Genomic DNA, 18,211 nt, shown 5'->3' on the forward strand with positions numbered 1-18,211 from the left:
TTCTCTGATGGGTCATTCTCTTTCTTACACTAGGACCTATTTATACTCTGCCATATAATTTTTCTCCCTCTCCCACTTACTCGGCCTTTTCTTATCTAATGCCTCCTTTATGGTCCAAACAAATTTCACTTCCTTAGGAAAGTATTTCTGGACTCTCCAGGACAATTTCCTCTCATGGGCTTCCACTGAGCATTTCTCCTACACAGAACTCAATAAAGTTGTTTGATGACTGTCTTCCCTATCAGGCTGCAATCTCTCTAGTTCAGTGCTGCGTGTCTAGCAACCGGCACATTTTCAGGAAAGAAAAGTGGAATGCATGAATACATGTTTTAGTTAAATGATGACAGGCTCGAGTTAAAATCTTGAATCCATTTTTTTATCTTCTGGCAGAGCAGCAAATATCATTACATACTAGCTCAGCTCAAATGTGTTTATCAGATTAGCAGAAAGCAAGGTGTGAAGAAAGAGTAACACCACAGACAAGTAAGCGTTTTCTGTGGCGGGGCTAGGATGGAATAGTGGATGGTGGATGCCTGAAAGGGTGACACAAAAGAGCATACCAAAAGGGGAAAGAAAAGACACAGAAATCAACTTTATAGCATCTTGGAAATAACTTGGGCTTCAGAGTCAGAAATATCTGAACCTGAATCCCAGCTCTGCCATGTATAAGCCAATTAATTAATCTGAGTCAATATCTCCTTGCTGTGATTTGAAGAAAATAATACTACATAGAAAGAGTGAGGATTTTTCTTTTTTTCTTTCTTTTTTTCTTTTCTTTTTTTTTTTTTTTTTTTTTCTGAGGTGCAATTTTGTTCGTGTTGCCCAGGCTGGAGTGGAATGGCACAGTCTCGGTTCACTACAGCCTCTGCCTCTCGTGTTTAAGCAATTCTCCTGCCTCAGCCTCCAAAGTAGCTGGGATTACAGGAACATGCCACCATGCCTGGCTAATTTTTTTGTATTTTTGGTAGTGACGGGGTTTCATCATGTGGGGCAGGCTGGTCTTAAACTCCTGACCTCAGGTGATCCACCCACCTCAGCCTCCCGAAGTGCTGGGATGACAGGCATGAGCCACCACGCCCTGTCTGAGGATTTTTCTTTTAAATGGCAGGAAGATTCTTAGCCGAATTGTTAGTTTCCTTCTCTCTAACTCCAGGAGGACACACTTTCCTCTTATGTTTATTATGCATTCAGTGTATCATGCAGGAAAATTTATGGTGAATAAATTGAATGTAAATTGTGTATTAGTCAAGATTCCAGCAGAATACAAAAACCATGCTATGTAGTTCGAGAAACGTTTTTATAGAAGGAACTGGTTAAAATGGTATTAACAGAGTTGGAAATATAAACAGAGAAGTCAAGACAGCAAAAAGGTAAGCGGGGATAGGAAGCTGTTCCCCAGGCTGGAGGATCAAAGACAGCAGGCGAAACCTCTGCTGGAACACAGCTGCGGGGGGAGAAGAGTGGGAGCTGTACCATGGAGGGAGAGGCTGCCAGAGGGAAGGAGCTCCAGTCCACCGAAGAGGCCACTCAAAGCACAGAGAAGGGGGAAGATGCCCTGAATTTCCTCTTCCTCCCTCCTTCCACTCTCTAGCTGAAGGCCAATGGCCAGGGCCTCCTGGGAATTGCAGTTTGCAGAGTCAGACTTCTGAGACTAAAAACAGAGAGTGGAAAGCCAGCAAATAGACCTGAGTACAACAGGCAAATGACTGGCACAAATGGCAAACAACGGTAATGAGAAGTGATTTACTTGAACTCTGCTACCAGTGACAAGAGAACTACTTAGCTATGGTGAAACTCCATAGACCAACACAAGAAGGATTATTAATAACAGTAATTTCACTTTTTGTGCTTTACAAAGCATTTTCAAAAGGTAAAATGGGATAATGGAAAGAAAACAAGCTTGGAAGGAAATAGCCTTGGTGTGTAAACAATTTAAACACCAAGATATAAAAAAGTAAAGCCAGTATCTTATAATATTTTTTCCACTTCAAAATAAATGACCACTGTTACCAAGTTGTTAAAAATCTTATAGAAATTATTGATATATATGTCAAATAGATGTGTATAGAGATATACAACTTATAAAAAAATGCTAGACATATGGTTTTGAAACTTTGTACCCACTTCAAAATATATCTTTGTCCTCTTAATCACATATATAATTTAATCTTAACTATTTTAGTGGCTGCAGAGTATGTTACCATATACTCAGATCACAATTCACTTACCCAATTGCCTATTGGGAGTCATTTGTAGTATTTTTAATTTTTTTTTCTACTGCAAATAAGGTTGGAAAGAGTACGTTTGTATAAATACTGGCAGGATAAAGTTCTAGAAGTGGAATTGCTGGGTCAGAGAGTAAAGGGTTGTAAATTTTAATATATATTACTAAAAGGCATTCCAAATTTTCCTTCAATTTATATTCTCTTCAAGAGTAGATAGAGAACTTTTTTCATATACTCCTGACAACACCATGGTTTTTAAAATCATATCTAACCATTTGAAACATACACACATGAGAAAAAAAATTCCATAATTATTATTATTTGCATGTCTTCGTTGGTTAGGTTTAACACATAAGAGCACTTGGGCAGTTACTAGTTTTCGTGAACTGCCAATTCATATCCTATGCCAAGTTTTCCATTAGGTGATTTAAAAAATATGTTTGCTGATTTGTAAAATATAACAAACTTTATCTAAGGTTGTTAGGTGTTACAGTCTTTCTTTCTTTATTTGCCTTTAGTCTTCTGGATTTTTATGTTGTTTGCATGCAGAAATTTGCCATTTACAAGCTGTAGAACCTTGAGCAAGTCAATTAAATGTAACTTGCCTCTCATTGATTTATTCATCTGAAAATGGGGAATAACGATATGCTCTTTGCATGTTTGAAGCATCTCTCAGATCACCTGTATAAATTTTCTTTGACTAGAACATAAGTAGTCACTTTTATTATTAAACATTTTTTTATGTTACAACATCTTATTTGAAATAAGTAACAACTTTCTGAAGCGGGTGTGGTGGATCTTCATATCCTCATTTTACAATTCAAAAGCTGACACTCAGAAACTTTTCCTGAGTCTATTATAATCAGACAACTGTAAATGATATTGGTGGGCTGGGGGAGGTCCCCAAACGCTGGTGGGACTTTGACCCCAGCCAGTGTCCAGGCCCTTGGCACCATTGTGAGAAGGAATTCAAGGATAAGTCAGAAAATAGTGAAAGTATGGAGATTTATTGCAAGTGAAAATTACACACCCAAGAAAGAAGAGTGTGGAGTTCTCAAGAGAGACTCACTCAGTAGAGTTTGGGGTTTCTATCTTTATGGTTTTCTTTAACCAAAGGGTGGGATATTGATGAAAAGTCCTGGAAAAAGTTGATTTCTCAGAACTGTGGCGCCACCCTTTTTTCACAACAAATGTGAGTGTTCTCGGAACTGTCATGCACTGGTTGGGTGTGTTATTATGTTAATGAGTATACAGTGAGGTCCTAGGTGAAACCAAGGTCAAATCCAGTGCCATGTTGGTTCCAGTTGATCTTAGCCAGCTTGGTCCACGCCCTGGTTTTTCAGGATCTTACCAGTCCCTAGCTTCTGCAGCTATTTCAAAGTTTCCTTTTGCTAGTAATGTGAAAATGCTGCCTGGAATTTTCTATTCTCCTGCAACCACCTTGTATTATTCCTGACATGTTAAGATTTAGAGATTCAATTTTTGGTTCATGGTATAAAAAATAAATGCACTTACCATTTTACCACTATGCTTTTTGGTGGTTGGATGTTAAGACCAAAAGGAAAGATCCTCTACTACTTATGAAAAGAAAAGACTCCTGCAGGGCTATGTTAATAGTCAGTTGAGACAGAAGCAAGGTGGACTTTACAGGATTTTTTCAAATTTGTTTTAAATTAACGTATTAACTAACACACAAAGACGTTTAATCACTGTGGCTGTGAATATAGTGAAAGGAGGGAGGGATAGTTATGAGGTCTTTTTCAGGTGCATTTTATAGCATTATCTTCCATTCAGCTCCTGTTTACTGCCTAAAGTGACAGCCTGGTCTTCATACATGCAAAAAGACAATTATTTATTGTGCACAAATTTCTTCAACCAAACTTTAAGAAACAGGATGTCTGAATACAGAAAACTGATATTTTCCAAAAATATCATGTTGGAATATGCAATCATATTTCTTAGCTTTTCATCTCCTATTCCGGGAAAGTCACCTGTGACTGGAAAGAAGATTTAATAATGAAGGTTGATCATGTAGAAAAAGAAAAACATACACATAAAAATGCAAATGCCCGGCATATAGGACATTATCAGTAAGCCAGATGAAAGTTTAAGCACTTCAAATATCCTAGGGACTTCAGTTGCTCTAATAAAATGGAAATGCTTCCAGACATATGCTTGGAGAGATTATTTCAAGCTTTATATAGATGTAAAACGTTTTAGTTGTAGAGGCAAGAATGGAAGCCTAGGCTGGGCACAGTGGCTCCTATCTGTAATGCCAGCACTTTGGGAGGCCAAGGTGAGCAGATCACCTGAGGTCAGGAGTTCAAGACCAGCCTGGCCAACATGGTGAAACCCCATCTCTACTAAAAATACAAAAAATTAGCTGGGAGTGGTGGTGGGCGCCTGTAATCCCAGCTACTTGGGAGGCTGAGGCAGGACAATCACTTGAACCCAGGAGATGTAGGTTGCAATGAGCCAAGATCGCACCATCGCACTCAACCCTGGGGGACAAGAGCAAAACTCTGTCTCAAAACAAAAACGAAACAAACAAACAGAGAATGGAAGCCTAAAGCCGATGAGACTAATAGCTTCTGAAACTTCACACAGACACTAAAGATTTTTCACAAAAATATAAGGTAAGCCCTGTGGTTCTGCACTGAAGAGAGACATAGCTGTTTGGGTACTTGGAAGGTGGCACAAGCCATTAAAAGGAGAAGCCACTGCCAGCAGGCACTGTTATGGTGTTCAGAACATCTTTGGAAACAAGAACGTATCTCCATTATGGTCCATTGCACTAACTCTTCCAGAGAAGTGCCACCTTGGAAAACCTCCCGCATGGTAGACTTTACAACTAAAGCTAGACACTTTTAAACTTTATAACTTTTTTGGAAGTAAATTTTAAACAATTAAAGATGCATGATTCTTCAGTCAAGGAATATGTTAATGTATTTTAGAAACCTATTTATCTGGCCAAACATCAGCCTGAGTTTGCCAAGAGGCAGGAAGATCTGTCAGACAGGGTGACGTTAGGTGTTTCAGCTTTGATCTGGTCTAGGGAGAGTCTGAGCTGCCTCTATTCAATCTACACAAGTACAGACCTCAGAGGCTTTCCCTACTACATCATTGCTATCTGTCTAGGTGTCCGGAGACCTTCTGTCTCCAAAGGGGTTGAGTTTCCTGTGGTACTAAAAGATGGGTTGTTCATATAAGAAGGAAGACACAATCTCAGTCCACAGATGGGGATCACTATGATTGAATGTGATTCTACTGTCAAAGAATGGTGGGAGAGCCTTCTTTAATGGCCATGGAAACTGTGTTTAACTTGTCATTTCGGTACAAGCAATCACGTTTCCTCCAATGGAAATGTATGTGATGGTTTATGGGTTATTTCTTGGTTTCCGTGTAGTTTTCAGCACTGTGGAGACTAATTGCTCAGGTACAGACAGTACCTGGATGCTGATGCCCCTCCTATCATTCAGATCTGCTTCTCTAGGACTAGATCACTGATCCCTGCTCACAACATGCTCTTCTGTCTTTTGTCTTCTTTCCCTAAACTCTTCATTTAGAAGACTATGGTTGAGATAGCCAAGATCTTCAGCTATTCTTCAAGAGCCATTTTTTTTTTCTCTTTTTTTTAGAAGGAGTCTCACTCTGTTGCCCGGGCTGGAGTGCAGTGGCGTCATCTCGGCTCACCGCAAGCTCCGCCTCCCGGGTTCACGCCATTCTCCTGCCTCAGCCTCCCGAGTAGCTGGGACCACAGGCGCCCGCCACCATGCCTGGCTAATTGTTTTTGTAGTTTTCAGTAGAGACGGGGTTTCACTGTGCCAGTCAGGATGGTCTCGATCTCCTGACCTTGTGATCTGCCAGCCTCGGTCTCCCAAAGTGCTGGAACTACAGGTGTGAGCTTCCGCGCCTGGCTCAAGAGCCACCCTTTTTGTCCCAACCTAGATATTAAGTCTAAATGGCAACAATTTTTTTGATTTTTTATTTCTCCTACTTTTTTTCACTACGGCAATAGCTATAGGATATGGAATTTGTGAAATGGAATTGGACCTGGAAGTTCACAGGAAACAGAAAAATACATGGACTGGAAACACAATCGCTAGTGTATTAAATTTGTACTCTGCCTCATATTCATTTTAAGAATTTGAGGCTATTTTTTGTGATTAAAACTTAAGGAAAATTGCAAACTACAGACTTGCCCAGTTTATATTTGAGCTTTTAAGAGATTATACTTCAAAAATAGCATGGACTAATAGTAATGCTTCAAACCCATAAACATCCTCATTTGAACATTATGTCAGAGAGGGTTGGATGGAACTTGTTCTGTCACATGGTTGTTGTTAGAATAAAGCAGAGAGAGAAGAGAGAGTTCCACAGTCTGGATGCATTGTGCTTTTGAAAAGAAAAAGGAAGGTTACCTGCAGTAGGCCTTCCCACCAGAGAGCAATCGCAATGTCCAGTTGGTTCTCATGCCTTTGATTGTTCTTGACTGTATCTAGCTCTCCTGCTGAGTTCTTGTCTCAGGCTCACAGATTCACATTAACTCAGGCTGCAGTGAGGCAGATTTCTCTTACTGAGAGGGAGCTGTTTTGATCTGTGCACTTTATCTTTAAAAGGTTTCCTGAAAGCCTATCTTGCAGCATTTCCCAAATCATGTTCCACAGGATCCTGGTATCCAGTGAGATGTAAAAAGGTGTTGCATAGATAAAAGGGATCTGTAGTCAAACTATTCAGTGATATTCTGCAAACTTTACCTCTTATCATAAAGATTCAGAATTCAATTAACATATAAAAGGTTCAGAGAAAATCTACATAAAAGAAACCTGTCTAACTTTGATAAACCCCAGTATTTCCCAAATTTTGCAAACACAATCTTAGTTTTATTCATCTAGTATCAATAAATATCACATGAACCACATTTTGCAAAAGGCTGCTGTATATATATGACATAATTTATTCAGATATTTGATTCCACATACCCCTTTCAATAAAGATAGCAAGTATTTCTATGTAGGACAAAAATCATAAAATATTCAGAAGCATGAAAATATTTTTTACTTGTGGAAACTTTTCTACACACTAACTTCAGAACTTTAAGTGGTCCTTGAACAACCTGGACTGCTAATGTTTAAAGGCTGTGACACCATTAAAATGTATTTGTATTGACATCACCTTCATTATAAAAGCCATCGACCCTCTTTAATATAAGGGGCTCAAGTAAGAGGTAGATTCAGCTAAGTCAGGGGCAGATGAACCACATAGAATTGTGCTGCATGGTACCCTACGCTCAGAGTGAGATTATGAGGATTGCGAAGATTGAAGCCCAAGGGTAAGGCAAGCTGGCAGACAAACTAAGCAGGCAGTAAGGAGCCAGTGGAGTTCAGCCACAGGAAAGCAAGTTAAAGCAACAGATCAAACTCTAGGATCCTGGAAAAATGTAAACAAACACTAGAACAGAAGGTTAGGCAAGGTGGGGAGAGGGGCAGACACACAGAAACATGGGTGCAGGAACACAGGCAGGCTGAAGAGCAGGCACGTGCACTAACAAAAAAGACCTAGCGGCACATGTCTGCTACAATAAACAACTTTCAAAGGAAAGCCTTCCTCTCAGGACAGTTGATGATGGCAGGCAGGGCTATTCCAAAGTCGGAGGGCTGCGGCTGTTAAGTAGCTTATCTGGATAAGGAGGGAAAAAGACAAGCACAACAATTATATGATAAGGCAGAAATCAACCGAATGTTTACTTGTGTTTAGAGGAAGCAGGATTTGATTACTTTTATGGGTGACTCATCATTTTAATTATCATTTATAATATAATTCCAGTTTTACATTTTTTATGTACAAAATTATAACAAGTTATAGGATGAAAATACCCATATCAATCAACAGGCTAAGCATGTCCATCATATATGTGTCCTTTATGAGAGATGACAAATTAATATTAAAATGTTAACCAATGCCGATATCAACAAAAGCCAATATCAACAAATGCAAACGTCAATGCGAAGAGTCAGACTTAGAGTGGACATCACTGTGCACAAGAATTGCATATAAAATGTTAAGCATTTTTCATATACATAATTGTAATACAATTTATTTGAATGAATTGAGTGGTGTCTTATGGTTTTTAAGTTTTTATTTTTATTTTTATGAAGTTTATTTTTAATTTAGTAAAACATTTGATTCTAACCCATAGGTCATTATTTATACAAATTGTGTGATATTCACCATGTTACTCTTTTGAGGGATGTGCAAGCTGTACAAAACAGTAATAACAATGGTTTTGCCATTAGTCTGGTTAGGAGAGGCACTAGGGTCAATCCCTGCCAAATACTACTCAATACATCCTTACATCGTTGGTCCTGCAACGATGTCCATGTCCTACTTCCTAGAACCTGTGCGTATGTTAGGTTATGTGGCACAGGGGAATTAGGTTGCAGAAGGAATTAGGTTGCTAATGAGGTAAACTTGAGATGAAATCATCTTGAATTATCCTGGATTATTTGGGTAGGCCAATTGTAATCATGGAGCTCTTCAAAGTGAAAGTTGGAGGCAGGAGACACAGAGAGAGAACTAGAGGGAGAAGCAGAGAATGGGTAGCATGGGAAGAACACAGCCTGATTTTGCTGGTGTTAAGACAGACAAAGATGTCACAAACCCGAATGGGGCACTCTCTAGAACCCAGAAAGGGCAGAGAAACAACTTCTCCTGGAGTCTCAAGAAGGAACACGGCCTTCCCGACACGTTGATTTTAGCCCAGTGTGACCCGTTTCGGAATTCCGACCTCCAGAATAGTAAAGAATAAATTGTTGTTGTTTTAAGCCACTGTGTTTGTGATGATTTGTTCTGGTGATTATGATGCCATAAAATCCTCTTATGCCACCAGAGTTTCATTATCTTCCTGCTGATGGCAGAAGTGCAAAAGAGTGAGGAGAAGCCCCCAATGCTCTTAAAGCCTCAGCCCAGGCCTGTCACCTCTACTTAGCTTACTATCAGTGGGGTGAGGAAATATACATCACCTTCTGTGGAAAGAACGTCAAAGTCATACAGCTAAAGATGTGGAGACAGGGAAGGGTAAAGTCTTGGACACAGTAAAACAACTTACTGCAGGGGACATCTTACTGCGGTAACATCTTACTGCAGTCATGCATTCATAGCTCTTATGAATGGAGATTAACTACTAAATGTTCCCCATCTTAAATTAGAATTCAGGCATTCCTTCCTTTAAAATGAGCACTATGCTGCACTCATTATATTGGAAAATTGTGAAAGTTGAACAATTTTACTGCTACACGGGAAGGGTGAAAACGATTTGTTTGTGGGGCATTTGCACTGGTACAGCCGTTCCAAAGAGCAATCTAGTGGTACTTATTGAAATTAATAATGTATTTTATATATTCTGTCTCCCAGCAAGGCCTGTCTGTCCATCCCTCAGGAAAATTCAAAAAGTTGTACAACAAAACAGACACAGGAGAGGGGAAATGTATTGAAGTGTGGCTAAATGTTGCAAAGAGTACCCCACTGGTAGGAGAACAAAATACAAGATGTGACAGAGGCATATTATGGCTTATGTCATATACTATGTGGCAGTGAAGAGTAATGAGTGAGATGCACATGCAGAAACATGTATGGATTACAGAAACATACGTTGAGTGGGAAAACAGAGAGAGGGAAATCTCACAGCATAATACCATCTATGCATAATTAGGTGCCCACATAGCACTGTGTAGTTTTCAAGCATCTGTAATTATCTAAATAAATATGTAGCAGGTGGATTGCAACAAAATATAGTAAATACACAAATAGGTGCCTATGTGGGGGTTTGGAAATGGGATTGAAAAAAACAGGAAACTCAAAAGATTCTTAAAAGAGAGGCCCTGACAAATGGATGATGACAATAGTAACTCATAAACTAAGTACTGGCTAAAGCAAATTCGGCACACCTGATCCTTAAAAGCGTGGGAGGGAGAGAGGAAGAAAGGGAAAGAGAGAACCTAAGGGAAGACTCCAGGAAAGAAGTAGAGGAGGTATTTGGCAGTCAGGTAACAGCTTCATAAAGCGGCTAATTTTCTATATCACGGTTCTTATTTTCTATTAATTTCTTTATTTGGGAGGAGATATCAATGCTTTCTAGCCTTCCTTAATAGCACTGTGTGTGTGTGTGTGTGTGTGTGTGTGTGTGTGTGTGTGTAGCAGCACTCATATATATATATGAAACGTCTCTGTGAAATTTCTCTATAGCTATTTCATTTCTCTCAACTGTCCTTAGTAAGTAGTTTCTGAGAGCTATTTGACTTCAAGGGTTAATTTTTAAACCTACATTTCAAGGTTTTCCTTTTCAAAATGCATCTTTCTTGTGAATAAATATGGCAGAATGAGGCAGCTGAAGTGATCAGTTACCTTGGGTGTGTCCTCAATCACGGAGACTTTTCTCTGCAGGATGGAAATTGCTTTCATCTTTCAAAGTAAAGCCATGGAGAGAAGGCTGGACCAACCAGGCTGTTGAGAAATTAGAGAAAATCTCAGTCTTTCAATGAGAGGGACAATTGAAGAAGCTTCCCAGGCTGCAGCTACTGTGATGCCATTGTGTTGGCTTCAGAAGTTAGCTACACCTCATGCTGCTGCCTTCCATGCTGACTGCAGTCCCCTGGGCACGTTTACGTTTTGTCTGAGTTCTTAGCACTCATTTTTTCTGGCATTCAGGTTTCCCATCTGTAACCACTCTTGCCAGAGGTAGAGGCTTTGTCAAGATTGAGGACTATGCTGGACACACAGTAATTCCATTATCACCAGATAAATTAGTAATGAATGAACACATGATGCTCTGCGCTCTCTCTCTTTCTCTCTCTCTGTACACACACACACATCCATCATACCTATATTTCCCCTGGAGGTCTATTCTGTCATTTCTCTTACTACCATTCACTCCCTTCCCATTTCTGCTGGAATCCTGCATCACCAGCCTGCCTCTCTCACTCTTGCCAAAGCTCCACCGCCTGTGGGTCTCCACCGGCCTCTCTCTTCAGTTTGCTCAAGACCAAGATGCAGGAGCTGCAGCATTCAGGTAAATTATGTAGGGGAAGCGTAGGATATGATGGGAAGCCAAAGCAGAGACCCTTTTCTCCTAGAATATCCTGGCCTGGATTACCAATATTTTTGGCATTTAGGCACTCACTGGACTGGCAGGGCAGGGTATAAACGGGGCTGGCTGCTTGTCAAGCTGTTATCTCCCTTAACCAGTCTGTCAGCAGTTCTCAGGGAAAACACAAAATCTTTCCCACAAAGGTGCAGAGAACGCACTCTGATTGTATTTCATCATTGTAAAAGAAAAGACGATTACTTCAAAGAGGTAACTATGCTGCTGATGGGATTTCAGGCTTTAGTAGACACAATATTTTAAAAATCCAGAGCATTTCCACACATAAGAAAACAGACAGATGTACCCAAACATTGCCTCTCTTTCAACCCATTTCAAATGAGGAGCAGGATTAGCACTTCTCAGAGTTCAGGGTAAGTAATCCACTCATCAAGGTGTCCATAAACAATGTGCAGGAGTAGGAGGAAGGGTTTCATGTTACCCAGTGGATCGCATTTTACTTCAAAATTTCACCTCTGACTCTACCCTCAATCCTCCAAGAACGTACCTTGGTCCCTTCTCCCAATCTCCAAACTTGCCACTGGCACCCCTCTGACATAACAACAAGGCTTTCCTATTGGGCTCCCCCTCCTCAGAAGACAAGGAGAGTTTTCTGTCACACATAAAACAGGTCAGGCTGTGAGATAAGAACTGGAAAGTTGGGCTTTTTTTCTTTGTGTATGTAAATTCTTAGTTGAATATGCATGTAATGTTAAAAAAGACTCTTCGTGGATATTTACCAGTTCAAATGCTTTTTCCAGATTGTTTTCCAGCATGAAAAAAAAAAAAAAAAAAAAAAAAAAGCAATTGGAACCAGCCTTAAATTAGAATTAAAAACAGATACTTTTAAAAAGTGTATGTAAAAAAGCTCTAGGTTACTGAGATTCTTTAATCACGACAACTTTAAAATGTGCCATCTGTGGGCAGCAATAGGGTTCTCATCAGTTGAAAGGTGAAGGTTAATCGTAAGCCGCTGAAGAGCTGACTCCAAGCTTAGCTCTGAGTGGAGAATGTATTACATAGTCATGATCTTATTTAGCATGCAGGGTAAATCGCCTCATTAGGAATATAATGTGAAGGAGATTCACAACTTTTCCAACAGGGTCAGAGGGGTCAACTAAGGAAAAGAAGGGGGGCAGTCGTGGAAATAAGACTCTGGCTCGCTGTGGGTGTATGCTTGTCTTGTCTAGTGCCTATAAACTTACTCATTTTAAGAATGATATCTGTCGAGAAAGGAGAAAAGGCCCCATCAGAAGGTGAAGACCCAGAAAAACCTTTCAGAGGTTTGTTCCAGAGGTCATAGGTATGAAATGCAGTCACAGACAGCCAGTTGAGGGAGTCTGAAAGGCAAGGGTGAGAAAGGGTAGCAAGAGGTAACAATCGTTTCAATTAACAGTAGCTTTCGTTAACCCTGAGCTGGCCCTCAGCACAGGTGGGAGGAAAGGAAAGGTGGTTTTCTTTCGTCCAGTTTTCTTTCTTTATCCTGTAGGAAATCTTTTCCTTTACTCATGGCCCAGAATAATTTCTACCCTGAATGGCCCAAATCCAAACTTTCAGCACAGTAATCTTTATGAAACTCCTCTGATGGCTTAGGGCTCATTTTGGGTAGGATCTTGACCTTTCCGTCTTTCCCAAGGTTGCCTGCTTCCTCTAGGGCAGTCACGGCTTATCCTTTCTGGCTCCTCTTTTACCACCTTCTACTGGAATTTACCTGACCTCCTCTTCTCAGCTTGGCAGGCTCTAGAGAGACTGACCTCTGCAGATGGTTTAAAGGGAGAAGCACGAGGGTTCACAGTTCACAGGGCTGCCAATCAGGCCTGTGCAGGTAAGAAATGTATTCTAGCAGTGATCTCCTGGAGGCTTCACTTCCTGTTGCTTTCTCCCACAAAACAATGACTTTTTTTTCTTTCTTTTTTTTGAGACAGAGTCTCTCTCTGTCACCCAGGCTGGAGTGCAGTGTGTGATCTCGTCTCACTGCAACCCTCCACCTCCCAGGCTCCCGTGATCCTTCTGCCTCACCTTCCTGAGTAGCTGGGATTATAGACAGGTGCTACCAGGCATGCCCAGCTAATTTTTGTATTTTTAGAAGTAGTAGAGATGGGGTTTCACCATTTTTCCCAGGCTGGTCTCAAACTCCTGACCTCAAGTGAGCCACCCACCTCAGCCTCCAAAAGTGCTGGGATTATAGCATGAGCCACTGTGCCTAGCCTTAAAAGAATGGTTTTAGTAGACATTTCAGAGACACTGGTTTCCATTTGAGGTACAAGGGACAAAAGATAATACTCTTGGCATTAGGTAAAAAGGATAATGAAGAAGCAGTTTTTCTAGGCTTAGAACTATTTTTCTAAGACATGGAAGAGACACGGTTTTAAGGGTTCCTAAAATACCAATAGATATTAAAAAGAGTAATGCCTTTTCCATCATCATATCCCTCGGAAAGGAGTATCCAATGACTTAGGAGGTAAATCTCTAATGTTTCAATATTGAGAATTGATAGCGTTAACTTATCAAGCAATCAAATTTCTTACATAATATTGGCATTTAAAGATGCTGAGAAACTTTCAGGAACTACTTAATTTTACTCAACTCTATCTGTGACTCTGGCAAAATAACTTTGCTAATTTTAAAAAGAGGTAAAAATGATCTTACATGTACGTAACATTAACCACTATCATAGGGTAAGAATGAAGTTAGGGAACTTGAAGATTGCTTTGCGTGTAGACAGGGAACTATAAAAATGTCACCACTGAGTAAAAATGACCGAGACTTTAGTTCCAACTCCTCTGTGGAAGCTTTTCATTTTAATTTCAGTGTCCTGATTTTTAAAACAGAGTAAACTACAGGGTCTTAAGATTTAATCCATTTTGTCATTTTTAGTCATTCGATAAGTTATACTGTGGCATTTGAATAATGTGTTCCTGGCATGTGATGAGCAAAATGTGTAATATACACAGAAATAAAAATAAGGCAAGTAGGTCTCTATAGAGCAGCCATTAGCCGTTTCAGAGTCTAAGGTCTTTACCAGTAAAGAAAACTGTTGTTTGGTTTCCATTGTAGCCTGGTGGCTGGCAGATAATCCCTGCCTTATTCTGTGAGAAAGAAAAAAAAATCAGAGGGTTAAGAATGCGATAATAAGGAGATATTATAAAATTATTTTCTGACTCTGGTACTAAACATCCTAATTCCAACTGTAAAGATCATTGTTGGTAGCTAATGTAACTTTTATTCCATAGAAAACTCAACAGTCTAAAAGAATATAGGGAGACAGAACCCAACCTAGAAGAAATGGACAAATTCCCAGACACATCAAGGAATTCCTAGACAACTATCAAAACTGAATCATGATTAGATAGAAAATCTGAACAGACCAATATAAGTAAAGAGATTAAAGCAGTAATAATACAAAGATTAGCCAGGCGTGGTGGTGCATGCCTGTAACCCCAGCTACTCAGGAGACTGAGGCAGAAGAATCGCTTGAACCCTGGAAGTGGAGATTCCAGTGAGCCAAGATTGCACCACTGCTCTCTGGCCTGGGTAACAGAATGAGACTCTGTCAAAAGAAGAAGAAGGAGAAGGAGAAGGAGGAGGAAGAGGAAGAGGAAGAGGACTCCAGCAAAAAAAGCTGTTGGAATTAATAAATGAATTCAGTAAAGTTACAGGATATATAATTGACATGGTTTGCATTTTTGTCCCCGCCCAAATCCCATGTTGAATTGTAATCCTGAACACTGGAGGAGGGGCCTGCTGGGAGGTGATTGAATCTTGGGGGCAGATTTCCTCCTTGCTGTTCTCATGATAGTGAGTGAGTTCTCACGAGATCAGGTTTTTTTTTAAAGTGTGTAGCACCTCTCCCTTTGCTCTCTTCCTCTTTCTCTGGCCATATAAGATGTGCCTGCTTCCCCTTCACCTTCTGCCAAAATAGTAAGTTTCCTGAGGCCTCCCCAGTCATGCTTCCTGTACAGCCTGTGGAACTGTGAGTCAATTAAACTTCTTTTCTTTATAAATTACCCAGTCTCAGGTAGTTCTTCATAGCAATATGAGAACAGACTAATACAATAATCAATACACAAAAATTAGTAGCATTTCCGTACACTAATAGCAAACTATCTGAAACAGAAATCAAGAAAAACATCCCATTTATAATAGCTATAAAAAGTAAAAATAAAATACTTTGGAATGAATTTAACCAGGGAAGTAAAAGACTTACACACTGATTAAAACAAACAAAGAATTTACTAGGCGTGGAGGCACATGCAAGTAGTCCTAGCTACTCAGGAGGCTGAGGCAGGAGAATTGCAGGAGCCTAGGAGTTCAAGACTGCAGTGAGCTTGTTCACATCATTGCACTCTTATCTGCATGCAGAGTGAGACCCCTGTCTCTTAAAAAGTAAAACAACAACAACAACAACAACAACAAACAAAACTCAATCTGTACTTCACTATTTTCCCGCCCAAACTTTTTCCCTCTATCAGCATTCAGACCAGGTAGAAACGTGGCAGGCTATGGTACAGATGATATATTTTGAAGTAGCCCCATGACTGCCCAGTCCTATTACCTTCAACTCCTTCTTGCTGTATACATTATTAGTTCATTCTATGTTCCTGTATCTACTCATGGATCAAAATGCCCAGAAATTGCAAGGCAAGAAGAAACAGGAGGTCATGCATCTACTCTTAAGAAGTGTATTCTGAACAAGAAAAATGTCTCAGTTAATGCTAGAAATTTTAAAACGTGTGGTGGCAATGAATGTTAGAGATTAAAAATGTGTTTGATTAGTTCAAATGATCAGGAAAGCGATGCATACGAGATGTAAAAGATCCTACCTCAATTCAGACAGAGATATACTACATGAAAACCTTCCGGCACTCAAATCACTCCTGAGTGACCCCTTCCATAACTTCATTCATCACCGTATCTGACACAAAGTTCCCATTTTCTGATTGCTTCCTCTTAAACAATTAGTGGTAGCATTCCAGGTAGGAAAGTGGATTTTGGATCACTGGACTTACTGCAACTATTAGAATGTCATGCTCTTCTTTTAGAGTATTGTTTATAAATTCTCATCATTTCCAAAATCCCAAATTTGAGCATTATAATATATCCCAACTGGTTCAAACTAAAATTGACCCTGACCACAAGAAGAAAGACAAAATGTAGATAATAAGCTGTCCTTATTTGGATAAACTACAAAAGTCTATAAGTTTCCTGTTCTGTAAAATGGGAATAATGATACTTTTACAGAGCCACATGATAATAAAATGAAATGAAGCATATAGTGTACCACTTAAAAGAGAATAAAATCTAAATAAAGTTGCATTTATTCTTACTAAAAGAAAATAAACTAAGAAATAATCATTTGATAGTATTCAAAGCAGTATTCAAATCACAGTATACGGCCTTAAACATGTTTTAGTATTTAACAATATGGAATGGAAATAAACTAAGCATTAACCTAGAGAAGTTAGAAAAATATATTAACCACAAAAAGTCAGAAAAGTATTCATAGAAATTATTGCATAAAAAGAAAAACTGTAAAATTAATATTGTTTCCATGCTAATACTTTGAAACATCTCATTAAGTGCAGAAAGTATTTTCCAGTTTCATCAATCAAACGCAGAAAACTCAAATCTACATTAGCATATAAAAAGCATACAAACTCAGATTCTGAGGAAATTAATTATGGGAATAGAATAATATTTAATATTAAATTATAAAATATTAATAATTTTCCTAGAAAATATTACAAGACTGTAACTGACACAAGAAGCGGAAAACTTGACTAATCCAATAACTGCTCCAAAGTCCACCTGGTTCTGTCAATTTCTACCATTGCTCCTCCAGTCCATGGGTTGGTAAACTTTTTCTGTAAAAGGTCAGATAGTAAATATTTTAGGCCTTGCAAGTCATACAGTCTCTGTTGCAACTACTCGGTTTCATCATTGTAACTAACATGAAAGCAGCCATGGACACTAAATGAATGAGTTGGGCTGTGTTCCTATAAAACTTTATTTATAAAACAAGTGAGAGTCCAGATTTGGTCTGGGAGCCAGGGCTTGCAGACTCTTGATCTAGTCCTAGTTACTACCATCACGCTGTTTAGATTATGTCCATAATCTTCCAAATAGTTTGCTCACATCCACTCTGCAAAGCAGCACCCCTAACCAATCTGTTCTTCACAGTGCAGAAAGGCAAAACTAAGTAACAACACCCTGTTTCACTTTTAACATCTTTTCATTATTTGCTCTTAGGATAAAGGAAGAAATGCATAAGAAAGCCCAGCCCTCATCTGTTCCATACTCTGTTTCCTTTCAGTTGCTTCTGTCTCTTTGCTCTCTTCCACCACAGGACTTCTCTATATGCTTGTCCATCTGGATGTTTCTACCTCTCCTCTTCCCTAATCAACTCCTCATAAGTTATACCTCAGCTCATGCATCACTTTCTCAGCCAATCATTCTCTGATTTATCTGCCAAATTCAAAACCCCTGGCTTTTCCTGGCAGTATTTGTTTGGACTGCAATTTCATATGTATTTGTTATTTTTGGATCATTATGCATCTCTCCACTAGATTATATACCCTAGGATGGCAGAAGGTATTCCTGGTCTGTTTACCATTTTGACCTCGGTCCTAACATCGTGTCTTTTATGTAACAGAGGCTCAATTAGTTGAATGCGCAAACTAAAGAATGAGTAAGAAAATAAGTGAACCATGGAACAAATGTAAAACTCATCAAATAAATATCTCTATGAAAGATTCCAAGGTCAATTATACAATGATTTGTTTCAACTTTTTTAGTTCCCAGGCTTTACTAAAAATTCTAAAGCATAAAATATTTCAAAAGTCTACCC

General features: G+C 39.3%; 1 long non-coding RNA gene across 1 annotated transcript; it reads left to right on the forward strand.

Moving 5' to 3' along the window:
- The first annotated feature begins 9,148 nt into the window (after window positions 1-9,148).
- Window positions 9,149-14,764, forward strand: LOC126940984 (uncharacterized). The gene is made up of 3 exons (XR_007721026.1): window positions 9,149-9,302; window positions 13,094-13,189; window positions 14,598-14,764. It is a non-coding gene; the product is annotated as an uncharacterized LOC126940984 (long non-coding RNA).
- The last annotated feature ends 3,447 nt before the right edge of the window (window positions 14,765-18,211 follow it).

This window comes from Macaca thibetana, chromosome 18 (genome assembly GCF_024542745.1).
Source record: "Macaca thibetana thibetana isolate TM-01 chromosome 18, ASM2454274v1, whole genome shotgun sequence".
Lineage (NCBI taxonomy): Eukaryota > Metazoa > Chordata > Mammalia > Primates > Cercopithecidae > Macaca > Macaca thibetana.